Source organism: Neovison vison, chromosome 9, assembly GCF_020171115.1.
Source record: "Neovison vison isolate M4711 chromosome 9, ASM_NN_V1, whole genome shotgun sequence".
Taxonomy (NCBI): Eukaryota; Metazoa; Chordata; class Mammalia; order Carnivora; family Mustelidae; genus Neogale; species Neogale vison.
In genome coordinates, this window is record NC_058099.1 from 79334019 (window position 1) to 79350346 (window position 16328).

Genomic DNA, 16328 nt, shown 5'->3' on the forward strand with positions numbered 1-16328 from the left:
GAGAGACACAGGCAGCCAAGATAGGAAGCTGTCCGCATGCTGGAAATTCTATAGTGATGGCTGGTGAACTCGGGGCCCAGGAATTTGGGACACCAGAGATGTAGTTGGGCACACGAATTAAACAAGTCAATCTCCTAGCATGGGATAGGTAGGTGTAACCTTTTAATTTTACTTTTATGAATCACGCTGGAATGTGTAGACATTTTCATATACATTTACATTTTTAATTTACTTAGAATAGATTCTTAGATGTTGAATTGTTTTGTCAAATTGCCTGGCATTTTGAGTTTATTGATATATCTTGGTGCAGTTTAGCTCATTGACTCAAACTTAATGGTAGGTAGAGTGATTTTTTTTCTTTTTTAAGTAAATACTCGTCAGCCAGTTGTACTCTTTGAACTAAGCATGTGTTAGGAAGACTGTCTCCTCTTGCACCCATAGGTCCTCTGTGGGAGGGAGTACTGCAGCTTTGACTAACGTCCCTGACCAACTGCAGAAGTTAAACTTTCTTATGTGGAATGTATTCTCTGAAAGGGTCTCACCTTTGCCTTTGGATTCTCTCTTAGCTCTTATCCAGCCTCCCACCAGTATTTGTAGAAGATAAAGCACATGGGTAATGCTGAAGTATAGGTAAGGAAGAAATTAGCAATTAAAGAGGCAGCTCTTAATACAAAGTGAGCAGAAGAAAACCCATTCAGTGCACTTATTCTGTATAAGGCACAAAGTGGCTATTTGGGAAATTCCAACTCTTGACTCTTAGAGAGCTTCTAATCTAGCTGAAGGAATTTGGAGATCCTTTCCTTACAGAACGTCATCTGAGTTGGAGCTCATTTGATAAGACCATTGTAGGAAAGATGCTTTGCAAAAAAAAAGCAGTGTCTTTCTGCAGGTCTCTCATGGGCTTCTTGTAGTAGAATTCAGAAGAAGCCAAACTAGTTGGCTTTTTAGGTGGTGTGTTAAAGGCAGAAATAGTGGGAAAGGCTTAGGAAGGGTAGCTCAGAAGCTGCTGTGCCATCTTGGCAAGCGTCTTAGAATGAGGGGGTCCTACTTTCTAAGTCCCTGAATTGCAGTTCTCCTTCATTATGGATATTAATGATCCAGCATTTCTAACTGTGGGGAAATGAACTAGGCTGGAATTAGAGTCCATAAGCATGATACATTTTTAAATAGATTCAAATGATAATTAGGAGATGCATGCACATTGGGGTCTGAGAGGAAAGACGAGCCTTTCCGCTTTACTGCATGAGCTTATTTTAGCTAGAAAGAAAACTGGAGTGTGCCAGGCAGTTTCTCAGCCCCTTCCTGGCTGTCATAGCCATGCCAGGTGCACTAGATGTCACTGTGTGAACTTCCACTGAATGAAAGATGACTAGAAAAGGAAAAGAAAGGTGAGATTTTAGTCTGCTGATACTGTTTTATATTCAGCATTCCTCTCCCCTTTTACTTCTTTTTAGTATCAGCTATTTTTAAAATTATGGAACGCGTACATTTGCACATTTTTGGATGACTAGGTTATCCAACTAAGAATTGTTCTCTGACTCTGGGGACTATTGTTCCCTTCAGGATCACTAAAGGGAGGTCTGTCTGTACATGTATTCAGGAATCTAGTAGAGGGAGATGTGTGATTTTATTTTGAAAGAATTAAGCCTTGAATGTCTTGTCCTGAGTCTTACTGTATCATTTACACCAAATTTCGTCTTAATGGCATGTTCCCCTTCAGCGGAAAGAAAAAACGATAATAAAGAAAAGGGCAGTAATGGTACAATAAATAAAAATATTTTGACTTTTAAGTTCTCCCAATGACAACTCATTTTCAAATATTTCATTTTGTTTCATTTTATTTGCCAATTTTCTTTCCCTCTAACCCCTCCCTTGCTAACATAATTGAAAATTGTATGGTCTTGTGCCTGTGGTCTCATATTTATAATAGACAATATCATCTCGTACCCCAGTGCCTGCCCTCAAAGAAGAGAGATCTTTAGTCTATGAAATGATCCTATAACTGGAAGACGTGTCTATGCCAGTGTAAACGCCAGCACCACACTTCCCCTGTATAAAGTCGATGGGAGATTTGGACATGGTGTTGCTAAAGAAGAAATACAGACAGACCCCCTAAACCGCCATGAATCATCACTATTCCTTAAGATGATACGATTATCCTTAAGATGATATCATCCTTAAGATGATACGATTTTTCCCTTGCCTGAAAGCCTAGAATCTTTCATTCTCTGTTAAGTAACTCGGTAGCATCTCCTCTTAAAAATATATGGCCCATAATCAATTAGGGCCTGGAGAGACTGTTATTCTAGATTTTGTGCCATGCCTGCAGCATTTTGTAGTGCCCAATAAATATTTTATAATAATGGCTGCCTGCCAGAATGTGTCATAGATAACCTTTATTTTCAGGCAAATGGTGGATATATACCTCAGCTTTTTGACACCTGTGGCTTGTGTGTTCTTCGTGTCTATAAAAATGGTGACACCTGGGAGTCTGCAACCTTTTTTTGAGCCAAATAACGTCTTTTAAAGTTAAAGACAGTACATGCGTGTTGCAGACAGGTATCAAACAGAAGTTAAGCTTTAATTTAGGGCATACTCCTGGTGGCTTTTATAATAATAATAATAATAATAATAATAATAGCCAACATGTGACTAGCATTACCTATATTCTGTTCTATACACTTTCTATATATTGACTGACCCATTAATCCTCACAAGGCAGTGGAGTAGGGAGTACTGTTATCTCCATTTTGCAATGGTGGCACGTAGAGGAGTTAGGTTACTTTCTGATGCTATGCAGCTGGTAGGTGGCAGAGCTGGAGCTGGGGATGTAAATCCAAATAGTCTGGCTCCAGAGATCCTGCTGGCCTGGAAAAACCGAACCCTCCTCCCGGCCTCCAGAGGTAGCTTCAGGTACTTTGCTTTTCATCTTCTGCTGGAACCTCTCTGGGCTTCAGTTTCCTGAGAGTTGAAGGGACTGGTATGGCTAGTTTACCTCTTAATTCATTGCCTCTTCAGAATCCTATGATTCTGTATTCTGCCAGAGGTGTTCTAGAGAGTGTTCAGTGGGATATTCTAGAAGTGGATTGAAATCTGGGGAGTGGGGCAAGGGAGAAAGTCAAAGGTACTCTCCTGGATACCTGAAAGTATGGTACTGCCGCTAAGGGAAATAGAAAGTCAACACCTGGCAAGGCCATATTTGCATTCATGCAAGTTTAGTTTTTGCAGGTGGAGAAGCATGTCGCTAGGTTCACAAGGCAACTGGTAATATGGTTGCAGAACCGCATTTCTCAAACTCTGGCTTATAGACCACATGCATCAGAATTACTTGGGTGCTTGTAAGAAGGAACCTCTTGGGTTTCTCTTCAAATGTACTGAACCAGAAACTCCCAGGGGACCCAGGAATCTGCATTTTATGAGGCTTTCTAGGAGCTATTTGAGAACCACTGGGTGAGAACTTGAGGAGCAGCTGTTGGCAATGTCATTTCAGGAGCCACAAAAGGTTAATAGTTCTCAGAGGGGGAAGAGTATACTGAGAGAACTGTGAGATCCAAAGTCACACTGAAGAGGAAGGCCAGAGGGGAGGCCTTTCGAGGTGGGAGGAAGCAGGGTGGTGAAAGGAAGACAGGGAGAAGGGCTGTCATCTGACTCTGAGGACAGAGGTGAAACTATTTTGGTCAAGGGATGTTGACAGAGATACATTTAGAACAAGGAGTGTGTGGTGATAGAATGTAGACCCTGAAAACGAGGACTGTATGAAGTGTCATCATCACAAGAGATGGCTTGTCAAGATAAGCAAAGTCTGTGCTTGTCAGAAAGCCCTTTTGATTCATAGTCTTATATGAGGGAGATAACCACTTTGGGCCAAGTAAGGTAGTTTGGGGTAGGCCAGGACCAGTGTTCCTACCCTTTCCCACGTTGGTCTTTCATTAACATTACTGTGGGGTAGAGATAAGGGAACTCTTTGTCCTCTGACACCTTGAACACTTTGGCAATGAATGATGAAATTATACTCAAAGACATGAGATATTTTCCACTCATTTGAATGGTGTTTATGTAAGCTAAAATATATCTCCCTCAAAGATATCTACATCCTAATTCCTAGATCCTGTGAATGTTAATGTTACCTTATATGACCAAAAAAAAGTCTTTGCAGATGTGATTCAGTTGAGGGATCTTGAGATGAGAGCATTCTATATTATCTAGGTGGGTCCTAACTGCAGCCACACATGTCCATAAAAGAGGCCAAAGTGACCACACAGACATGTGCACGTGCATGCGCACACACACACACACACACACGCGCGCGCGCATACAGACACATGCGCACACACTCATACAGACAGGAGGAGTCCGAGGTTGAAATGGTGCGGCCCTAGCCAGAGGATATCAATAGTGCCCAGAACCTGCAAGAGGTGTGGGATGGATTCTCCCCTCTTAGGGCCTCTGGAGGGAGAAGAGTTCTGCCGACACCTTGATTTCAGAAAAGGACTTTGGGGGCACCTGGGTGGCTCAGTTGGTTAAACAACTGCCTTTGGCTCAGGTCATGGTCTCAGAGTCCTGGGATCAAGTCCCACATTGGGCTCCCAGCTCCATGGGGAGTCGGCTTCTCCCTCTGACCTCCCCTCTCATGCTCTCTCTCACTTTGTCTCTCTCTCTCTCAAAATAAATAAATAAAAATCTAAAAAAAAAAAAAAAAAAAAAAAGGACTTTGGACTTTGGCCTCCAGAACTGTCAGAAAATAAAGCATCTTGTTTTAAGCCACCAAGTTTGTGGTTAATTTGTTCCAGCAGCCACAGGGAACTAGCACAGTGTCCTGTTTAGGAGAGGGGTAACGTGATGCACAAAGAATTCTCTTTTATGTCCCAGCCCCCAGCTCAGCACCATCTTTATTTCTAGATGGATTAAAAGTAACATCCTTCACAAAGGCACTTTCAACCATTCCACCCCTCCTTGTCTTCTTGACAGTTTGGAAGGAATTAAAGCACTTTGCTTTTCCCACAGTGACTAATGGAGCTTGCTGTGCTATTAGAGTGGTATTTTACTGTACTTTTTTTGGGTAAATTGTGGAACTCATTACTGTAATACTTGAACAAATTTAAACACCTAACTCACACTCCTTTTATTCCTTTCTCCCTGTGTGACTAACTGTAGATACTGCATAATGAAACCAAATAAACTCCGTGAAGTGTGTAATGCCTACTTAATTCTGTCCCTGTTCTCTAAATCAAGTACTTCTCTTTTCTTTCTGACTAGAGCCAGTCATTTAACTCATACAATAATACCCATTTGTCCACATTTAGTTACCTGGAGTTTGTACAGATGGAAGTCAAGTCTAGTTAGATTGTCAGGGCACTTAGTGATTAATGGAAACAACTTTTGTATTAGTGTAAAGATAAGAAGTAGAATTTATAATGCCCTTTGATTTCATTGATGGGTCCCTGCCTTCTTGGAGAGTTTACTCAGAGAAGGAAAACGAGGAAACAGAAAAGTGATTATAGGGATATGTACATACCACATACACACACATACCACATACACACACACACCACATACATACACACATAAGAGACTGGTTACAATTGACCATTCCATTTTTTCCCCCATTATGTTGTCTGTGTGTGGTGAATTCATTGTCTTTTATAGTAAGGAGGATTTGGATTGAATGTCAACTTGTTTAAAAGTGCAGGTTGGATTTTTAAAAATATTTTTCACTTTGACCTGTGTTTTTCTTTCCTTCATCTGAAACTTAAAGGAGAAAAAACAAATAAAATAGATAAATAAAAACAAATAAAATAAAATAAAGCAGGACAATATTCAGTTATTTCATACTACATATTGTGCAGATCAAATTAACTGCTAGTTTTTAGAGATTAACAGACCTGTTTTTAAAAAACTTAACCAGTGATCTTAATTAACTTGAGATTTTTTGAGCTTCTCTTTTGCCTTGATCCTTTCTTTTATGAAGCTATTTTGTGACTACCTGGCCTAACCCAAATTGGGCTGAAGTCTTGACTATATTTCATGCAAGCCTCTTCTTACAGGCTTACCCATTTGATTTTAATGGTTGGGAGGGCTGGAATTATGAGTTAGGAAGAAGAAGCCGACTGTCTGAGTATTCATGCATTCAGCCCTGAACCTTTTAAATGTACTCATCACTATTCAGGAAGCATAATTCATGTCTCCATCAAGAAAGCAATTGCGAGGATAAATTTTTCAAAACTGTGGGGGGAAAAAGAAACCTAAAATGAATGTATGTCTCAGGACTCCATATGCCTAAATCACTAAGGCTCCATCTTTCTCTGATTACCTTTGTATCCCCAAAGCCAAACTAACTTCCCAAGTAGAAATGGTCTTTAAACTTTCTCAGACTGATTCAGATAGCTCTTTCTCTTTCTGAATCTCTTAAGTGGTTTCTACAGATTTGCCTCATAAACTTCTGACTTTTCCCCTCTGGCTCCATTTTCAGTGGCATTGTGATTGGACCCATGTAGACTTCGGGTAGCTCTTTGATTGTGATTTCAGGCTCTCAAACTAGAAATGCTTCCTGGCTTGGTTCACTCTTTCGGCATAAACTATAGCACTAACAATGAATGAAGAAGTAAGGATGCTGGTGCTTATTCTTCCTATTTTGAAGTTCAAACCAGGGACCCAGGTAGGCAACCACTAATTATAATGAACCATAAATGAAAGACCACTTCCCCATGACCACCAGGAAGAATAATACAGGGCCTAATAGAGCATATTTTCAACCAATATGAAATGCAGAATTACTATGTGATTGGACTGTCTTACATGGAAAACACCACCAGCCTCTAATATTTGTGGGGCCTAGAACAAGAGCATCCCTTCCTTTCCCGCTTTGTACTCCCACACCTTGAGAGGCCTTATGTAATGCTGATGGACACCCCAGCCTGCAATTGTCCAGTTCTTCTTACATCCTTCCACACAAACAGCTGCTCTTTGGCCATTCTTCACACGGTCCAGGGCATCATCACAAGTAGACATACAGGAAGAATCCCTCAGAGGCCGCTTAGAGAAGTGAGGGTCTTACTGGCAGGGACATCTAGGTTCCTGGGTATGGACAGCATGGTTTAGAAGAAGGAGGGGGCACAGGCTCCATGTGGGCTATCTTTTGGGTCCCACAAGCTATTTCCCATGCAGAATGTTAAAAACCGAAAGAGTAGTGATTTGGGGTCTCTAACTACTCAGGGTTTAGAACTGGTTCCTGAGTTGCCTGGTGGTAGGACTGGAAAGACAGTCTCTCCCCCACCCTCAACCCCCGAATCAAGTTAGAGATTTTTTTTTTTTTTTAAGATTTTATTTATTTATTTGACAAAAAGAGAGAGAGAGAGGTCACAAGTAGGCAGACAGAGACAGAGAGGGGAAGCAGGCTCCCTGCTGAGCAGAGAGCCCGACTCGGGGCTCGATCCCAGGATCCCTGAGATCATGACCTGAGCTGAGGGCAGAGGCTTAACCCACTGAGCCACCCAGGCGCCCCTAGAGATGTATTTGTTTCACAATTCATAACTCCTTTTATTCCCTTCTTTTCTCTCTTTTCTCTTTCCCCTTCTTTCTTCCTGTCACCATTCTTCAATGCCCTTTATCCTTCTTCATTCTACAAATATTTAAGAGTATCTTGTTCTAGAATCCTGCAGTTGGATGAATACAGATGGTTTAATTGGGCACTTGTTCACTAATGTGCAACTCTAGAGTTTTTGTATTCAGTCAGCAGCCCAGGTGAACCATGGGACAGAAGGAAGTCAGCTGGTATAGTTTGGAGACATTTTTCCAATAGGCGCCATAAGACATTCCTTTTGGTCTTTAGTTTCCAAGTTGGGCAAACCCAGGCTCTTGCATCTGCCGTGTTGCCTTTTGCTATTAATAAGCTTCCTTTTTTTTTGGCTCGGTCTCTAATGGCACAGAATCTGCCTGACAACGTGCACACACTGGGCCTATACATTTTTAAGAGTTAGAAGATCTAAAATGTGTGGTAGTAAAAATGTAAAGCCTTTTAGTTTATTGAGATGATAAAAGTGATGGGGAGGAGGCAAAATCTCTGTACCACAAAATAATAAAAGATTTAATTTTTAAATATTCTCAGTATAATATTAAAGGATGAGGCAGCATAAGGCCAGGACATATTGGGAGAAGCAAAAAACAAAACAAAATAAAAATCCACAGATATTACATATTTTGGCTTTTTTTCTCATTAACCAAAGAAATGTAATATAAAGAAACATTATAACTTTTAGACACTATGTTATTCAAACTCTATAGACCTGTGCTGTCCATCACAGTAGCCACTAACCACATGTGGCTATTGAGTCCTTAAAATGTAGCTAGTCTGAACTGAGATTTGCTCTAAAAATCAAACTGGATTTTGAAAATTTACTAAGAAAAAAAATAAAATATCTCAATAAATTTTCTGTCATAAAGTGAAATATTTTAGATGCATTGTGTTAAATAAAATATGTTGTTAATATCAGCTTCACTTGATTCCTTGGAGTTTTTAATTTGACTGCTAAAAAACTTTTATATATACTGGACATTTTCTTTCCATTGGACAGTGCTCATGGACATGGCTCTGAAAGTTGAAAGTTGATGTCTGTCATAGTCTATAAATAAAATTCATATATATTATACATTATATATATATATATATGTGTGTGTAACTGGAAAATTATTGAGAGTTTGGGTGGGTGGTTTGCACCTTTGCTTCAGAATTTGCTGCGTCTCTGGGAGCAATGACTGAATAATGCTTTGGTCTGTCCCATCCCTCATCTTTGTGTGGGGGGCTCCCGCCTGTCATTTTCTCCATTCCAAGGTTGTTCCTTCATGGAACCTTCCCTGAATATGCCAGCTAAAGCAACTTCAGTGCTGCTTTTACCCCATTCCCCATTCATTCTTCCACAATTTTACTTTCTTTGTACTATACCACTATCAGTAATTATCTTGCTTGCTTTCTAATTTATTTTCTCTCTCGCCTACTGGGATGTAAGCTGCATAAGGACAGTGAGAGTGACAGTATCTAAATTGATTATCACTACATCTGATAAGGAGTTAATATCCAAAATAGCTAAGAAGCTCATTCAACTCTACAACAAATAACCAAATAACCCAATTTAAAAAGGTGCAGAGGACCTAATAAACCATTTTTCCAAAGAAGACATATAAATGGCCACCGGAAATATGAAAAGGTCATTAGGGAACATCACTCATCATTAGGGAAATGCAAATCAAAGCCATAGTGAGATAGCAACTCACACCTGCCCGATAGAAGGAAAACTCAAGAAATAATAAGTGCTTGCAAAGATGTGGCCAAAGGTAACCCTTGTACACTCTTTGTGGGGATATATATTGGTACAGCCACTATGCAAAACAGTGTGGAGTTTCCTCAAAAGCTTAAAAATAGAAAAACCATATGATGTAGTAATTCTACTTCTGGGTATATAGCCAAAGAAAATGAAATCATTATCTCAAAAAATTATCTGCACTACCATGTTCACTGCAGCTTTACTCATAGTAATACCCAAGGTATGGAAACAACCTAAGTATCCATTGATAGATGGGTGGACAAAGAAAATGTGGTGTACAGACACACACACACACACACACATGGATATTATTTAGTCTTTAAAAAGAAGTAAGTCCTGCCGATTGCAACAACGTGGATGAACCTCAAGGACATGACACTAAGTAGAATAAGCCAGGCACAGAATGACAGATATTCTGTGGTATGACTTGTATGTGGAGTCTAAAAAAGTTCACTCCCAGAAACAAAGTAGAATGATGGATGCCAGAGGCTGAGGGGTGAGAGAAATGGGGAGATGTTCATCAAAGGGTACAAACTTTCACTTATGGGATAAATGATTTCTGGGGAATCTAGAGCACAGCATGATGAGTATAGTTAATAATGCTGTGTTGTATACTTGAAATTTGCTAAGAGAATAGATCTTAAGTGTTCTTACCATACACAAAGGTAACTATGTGAGGTGTTTGATATGTTAATTGGCTTGATTGTGGTAATCATTTTACACTATATATATATAATTATATATATATATACATATATACATAAAATTATACTGTTGTCCACCTTATATATGTGACAAACAATGATTGTTTGTCAATTTCATCTTAAAGCTGGGGAAAATTTTGAGATGCAGGAAATGCTCATAATATAATGCTTAAAGAGAAAAGAAATGATACATACTGTATATAATATAATCCAGATTTTGCAGAAAGTCTATCTAAAAGCTTAGAACAAAATACTAGAAATATACATAAGCCTATTAATAAAAGTTGTTATTCTGTGTTAAATAGTAAATAATTTGATTATCACTACATCCTCAGTGTTTCCTTGGCAGTGACCATAGATACACAGCAGGTACTAAAGTTACTCCACAAATGCCTGCCAGGTGATTTTCTAAATACTTGTACATTAGACTGTAGCTAGATACACTGAGGTAACCAAACCCATAGATACATTAAAATTCATAATGTTTTACTTAACTGTTTATAAAATTTGCATATTTAAGAATGGGGCTGATACTATGTTTACTAATATATATTTTTAATTTTTTTGAATTTAATTTTTTTTCAGTATTCCAAACGTCATTGTTAACGCACTACACCCAGTGCTCCATGCAATAATGTGCCCTCCGTAATACCCACGACCAGGCTCATCCATCCTCCACCCCTCTCCCCTCCAAAACCCTCAGTTTGCTTCTCAGAATCCACACTCTCTTGTGGTTTATCTCTCCCTCTGATTTCCCCCAACTCAATTCTCCTCTCCTTCTCCCAATGTCCTCCATGTTATTACTTATGCTCCACAAGTAAGTGAAACCATGTGATAATTGACTCTCTCTGCTTGATTTATTTCACTCAGCATAATCTCTCCCAGTCCTGTCCATGTTGATACAAAAGTTGGGTATTCAACCTTTCTTATGGAGGTGTAATACTCCATTGTATATATGGACCATATCTTTATCCATTCATCTGTTGAAGGGCATCTTAGTTCTTTCCACAGTTTGGTGACTGTGGCCATTGCTGCTATGAACACTGGGGTACAGATAGCCCTTCATTTCACTACATCTGTATCTTTGGGGTAAATATCCAGTAGTGCAATTGCAGGGTCATAGGGTAGCTCTGTTTTTAATTTCTTAAGGAATCTCCACACTGTTTTCCAAAGTGGCTAATATATTTAATAATAGATTCAAGTTCTAGGGCTATCTTGGGTTCATCTATGACTTTGGGCAGACCAGTAAAAATCTGGGGTTTAGTTTCATCTCTAAAATGAGGAATTTGAAATAGATGACTGTTTGGTAGTCTTCAGGTCTACAGTTCCATGAAGGGTTGGGTTTCATTTGAATTACTAATTGCCAGAGTCTTTGTCATCCCTTGTTCTATGAGAGGACAGAGCCCTGAGCATAAGTATGTAAAATAAGTAGGGGAAGGGCTTTGGGCTCACTATTAATCTCTGATGAAGGACTGCCACATTGGGGGTTGTGGAAGGCATGGAGAGAAAGAGTTTGATGCTTAAGAGGCTGTCAGAGGAGGCTTCTAAAGAGAAGCTCTGCAATCTTCCAATTTATGTCTATGAAGTAACTATGTGTGTATGTGCATGGGGGCTTTTTTTCCTCTTATATTGTGGCATTTTCCCCTTTGCATATAAAGGGGAAATAGGATAAATTAGGCATTATCCTTTGCTTTGGACAGTGAACTAAACTAATCACGGGAGGAAATGCATAAAAGACATTTAGAAAGAGAAAAATAGAAAAGAGCTTCAAGGGATAAAGTGACAGGTCCTTGAAACTCAGCAAGAAGTGCTGTTCAGCCTCAGAGAGGAGGGCATTGCTGCAAAGGGTGCATCTAAGTGTCTTTTGAGAAGGGCAGTTTCTCTCCAAATGTGTGGAGATAAATTTCTCTGTAACCCTGAACTTTCGGCACCAGGTGTCCTTCTCAGTATTTCAATTTACTTTTATAGACACTTCTTGATGAAGACCTATTCTCTTTTCTTCGTTGTTTATAATGGGTCATTCAAATATCCGAGTGCACAGTGACCAGGCATCCGAATGAGCAGTCTCTGAGGAATTCGTAAACAAACTGCAGATAGCCTACGTGTGCCATTTTAGAACAGGGGTCTCCTGGACGAAGGGGCGATGGGCTGGAGTAGGGGGAGCTGCTTCTGTTTGGTGATGAGACATAGTGGGGCCAGTGGGTGGGTGGGAGTCTAGCAGGCTAGTGAAGGAAGAGCTAAAACTTTTCAAGACTTTCATTTATCTTGTTTCTCGGTGTTGGAGTTCTTGAAGAGTTCAGGTATAATCACAGCCTTCTGTTGCAACAGGAAGCACCATCTGCTGAAGCATTCTGTAAGCAATATAACATCTCTCCAGAGATAGTTTAGCATTCAATTCACAAAGAAGGATGGCAGGGACTTGTAAACAAAAGGAAACAACCGAAGCAGTGAAGAATGGGCTGTGCTCTAAACATTCAATATGTTTCTTTATAGCTGAGAAACCCTGTAATGCTACAAAACCCTCAGAATTCTCAGATGTATTAATTGTTTTGTTTTGTGGGTGTGTGTTTAAACTTAAGTCTTTGAAACTGCCTCTTCTAACAGATGACTCCTAATTTTTGTTTTAGCTGTGGTTTTTGTTTTCTTTCATGATTTGCCATTTTTCAGGGGTCAGGTGGGTCATGAGCATTTATTGGTGGAAAACTTAAAAATAGAGTAATGAAAACATTTTACAAATGCTGTACGTTGTGTATACCTATGTGCCTGGGGTAGCAGTCCAGTAAAGGCTGGTGGGGGAGTTCAGCTCTGTATTATGAATGGGGTCTCAACTGTAGAACTTTCCTATTTAAACTTTGATATTTTGTCGTAGGAGAAATAACAGTCGCCAAATTTCGGTAGATACCAAATTAGTTGAAAACACTTTACCCTAAAGGAGAGTTCTTTAGAAACTGATTCATATCATCAAAAGATCAAATGTGTATGAAATGTGGTCTCAGTTTTTCTGTAGTCCACTCTGTCTCTGATCAAAAGACATAGTTGGGGTGGGGGGAGGAATTGGTAATACAAAGCAAGTGAACATTTTGGTTTAATTCAATTCTTGAAGCAGAGTAGGGGCTCAAACATTATGAGTACATGAATGAATGATTTGGGGGGCAAATTAGTATTGATAAAGCCCTTCAATGTCCAGCTTCTCTCATTAGAAACACAGACCAGGGAGATTTTTGATCTTTAGTTGCATATTTTCCAAACTAGTATCTTATTTTATGGTTTCTATGGCATAGAAAAATTTACACTGACCACGATTTAAAATCTTAAACTCAGAACATGGACTGTAAAAATCATGAATTGCAAAATTATAGGGGAAAAAAAATCTCTTAATGTCTATCCCCTCCAAAAACAAAAATATAATTCTTATTGCTGTATCGTTAAATAAATTAATGATACTCTGTGTGTGCACGTGCATGTAGGCACTACACCTCAATAATTGTTTTATCTGATGGTCTTTATTACCTTGTAGAAATTATATTGTCATAATTAAAACAAGTTTCATTATTTTCCACTTCTACTCCTATATAATAGATCACGACCATTTTTGCAGTGGGCCATTAGGCAATGCAGATTGTTTTCTCCTAGATTTGTCGGTTTACTGCCTTTAAAAGAATTAATCATCTATCCTATAGCTTCCCTTGTAACTTGTAACTCTGCTGGTTTCCACCTGGAAGGAACTCTTGACTTTTTAGAATTACAGAATGTCTGGGGAGGACCTCAGACAACAGTCCCCTCCTGATCTGGGTGAGGGAGCTACAATATTGTCATACAGTCCATGGAGTTCTGTGGGCTAGTCTGGTTGGCTAGCAGAGCATTTTAAACCATTTCGAGTCCTTTTGACAACCTCGTGAAATAAGTACCTTGTGAAGTAAGTACCACCTCAGGCCTGGTTCTAAAACACTCACTTAGCAACTTCACTTTCCGTCCTGCTTGGGTTCTGCATTTGTGGCTTCTCCGACCTCTCTAGGTGTAGGATTTTAAAACTTCTTGTCTCTATGCAGATATATTTGCCATTTATTGTAGAGCAGAACAGACTTTAGGCATTCCTTGGTTCTTCATAATGACTATATGTATACACACACACCCAGAAACATATATGCATTACCCAATGATGTGAACAGATAACTTTATCGACATATAGCATACGGGTCCTTCACAGCAGCCACTGATCTTCATTACAAATCCAGTTTCAGGGGCACCTGGGTGGCTCAGTTGGTTAAACATCTGCTTAACCGGGGTTCTGGGATCAAGCCCTGCATCAGGTTCTGTGCTCAGTGGGGAGTCTGCTTCTCCTCCTTCTGCTGCTGCTGTTCTCTCTCTCTCTCTGTGAAATAAATGAATAAAATCTAAAGAAAAGAAAAAAAAATCAAGTTCCTATTTTTAGAAGTTTTAAAGTAACATGTATAAACTCTTATAATCACTTGATTATATTTGAGAGAAAAGTCTCCAGAGCAGCATTCACTCATTTATTCAACATCTTTTGTATTTTCGTTGAACATCTATTATGTATTAGGTGTAGAGTTCTGACACTGTAAGGACCCTATAGGAGATCATTGGTTTGGTATCACTTTATAGTATCTGTTGACTATGATTAATGGGTGATAACAATGACACAGTGCGGCCAAGGAATCATTTTTCATTTTGCCCATAATGGGCCAACTTTTATTCCTCAGTTCTCTTATCTAATGTCATTTCCTGGAAGATGGTCTTTAAGTTAGTTAGCTCCTACGGACACTTAGCTTAATATATGTTCCTAAGACTAGTTGCCTGATTTATCATCCCTGAGACATTGAGCTCTCTGAACACTTTATATTTTGCTGTGGTGTTTCTGGCCATGAGTAGGGCTCTGTGTGGGAATGGAAGGCCCCTTGGTATCTCCTTGTGTAGGAGAGTCATTTCCGACCTGTAGCATGACTTGCAGCAGGAAGCCAGCTGGGTGGTGCTCTGTCACTTTCTTTGGAATGCTACTGAATGTCGTCCCTACCCCCATCCAAATGCACTACTGGTGTGGTAGGATAACGCGCCCCCCCCCCCCAATGTCTATGCCCTAATCCCCAAAACCTGTGAATATGTCAGCCTGCAGTTTGCCCCAGCTCTGAGCCCTTCTCACCTGTGATTAGGAAATGCGAAGAGCAGTGTCGTAAATTCCACTGATGCTGAGCCAGCAAAGATCAGACACTCAGATGCATTTGTGAGCTAAGCAGATACATAACCTTCAAACCTGAGTCTGCCTCTCCATATTTTCTACACTCCAAATTTCTGACAGATACTTTTCCTGTTATGTGAATTTATGAGACTGGCCTCAGCTCCAGGCCTTCTGAGTGCCTCTGTCCATTGTCCCTCGCTATTTTACCATGACTGCTAGAGCCTTCCAGGAACAGGAGCCTGTGATGGGAAGTGTCTTAGGTTCTGCTCCCCTAACTGAACAGATAACCTCAGCTTTGGCCTTTAGCATTCTTCCACTTTAGTGTTTCCATCATTAAAGGCAGTTACGGTTTTCTTGGGGTCTTCTCTAGCCTTTTAATTTATAAGGATTCCCAAAGAGGGGTATGAGGATATCTATCTCATGGTTAATGATTTCTCATTGCTTGTTGAAGAGTTTGAGGGCTCTGAAATGAAAGTGCTATCAGGGGCCACTCTCCTCTCCTCATCCTTCTGCCCATCTCATGTTACTCCTTTTTGAAATGCAAGCAGAAAAGCTCCTGGGTGTTTAACAAGGCAGAATTAGTGATTCTACTTAGTGGAGTTAGGCTGCGCAGAAATGTCTACTAGAATTTTTATGACAGAAATCCAAATTCCATTGGATTGTCTGAACCCCTTTATACGTGCCCTAATCCTTGAAAACACTATTAGTTGTGTTTCCAAATCCTGTGACTTCCTCTTGCAATGTTATTGAATTTGGGGACATTCAAATACAAGAAGTTAAGTGAATTTCCCATATAACCTAAATGGTTAGTGATCCAATTTCCTATCGCAGAGGTACTGGCATTTGAGCATAGGTCTTTCGACAAGAGTTGTTGGTGGATTTGGTGAGAGAATTTTCCATGGCAGTCAGTAAAATCCATGAAAAGATTTAGAAGCAACATTAGATTTAGAAAGCAACATTATTTGGAGAATTGTGCATTAAACAATTGCCTTAGAAAGGTCTCCAAAAGGAATAAATAAAACAAGATGGGCTTGGGAGTGAAAGAGAAAAACCATAAGAGACTCTTAATCTCACAAAACAAACTGAGGATTGCCAGGGGTTAAGGAGGTAGGG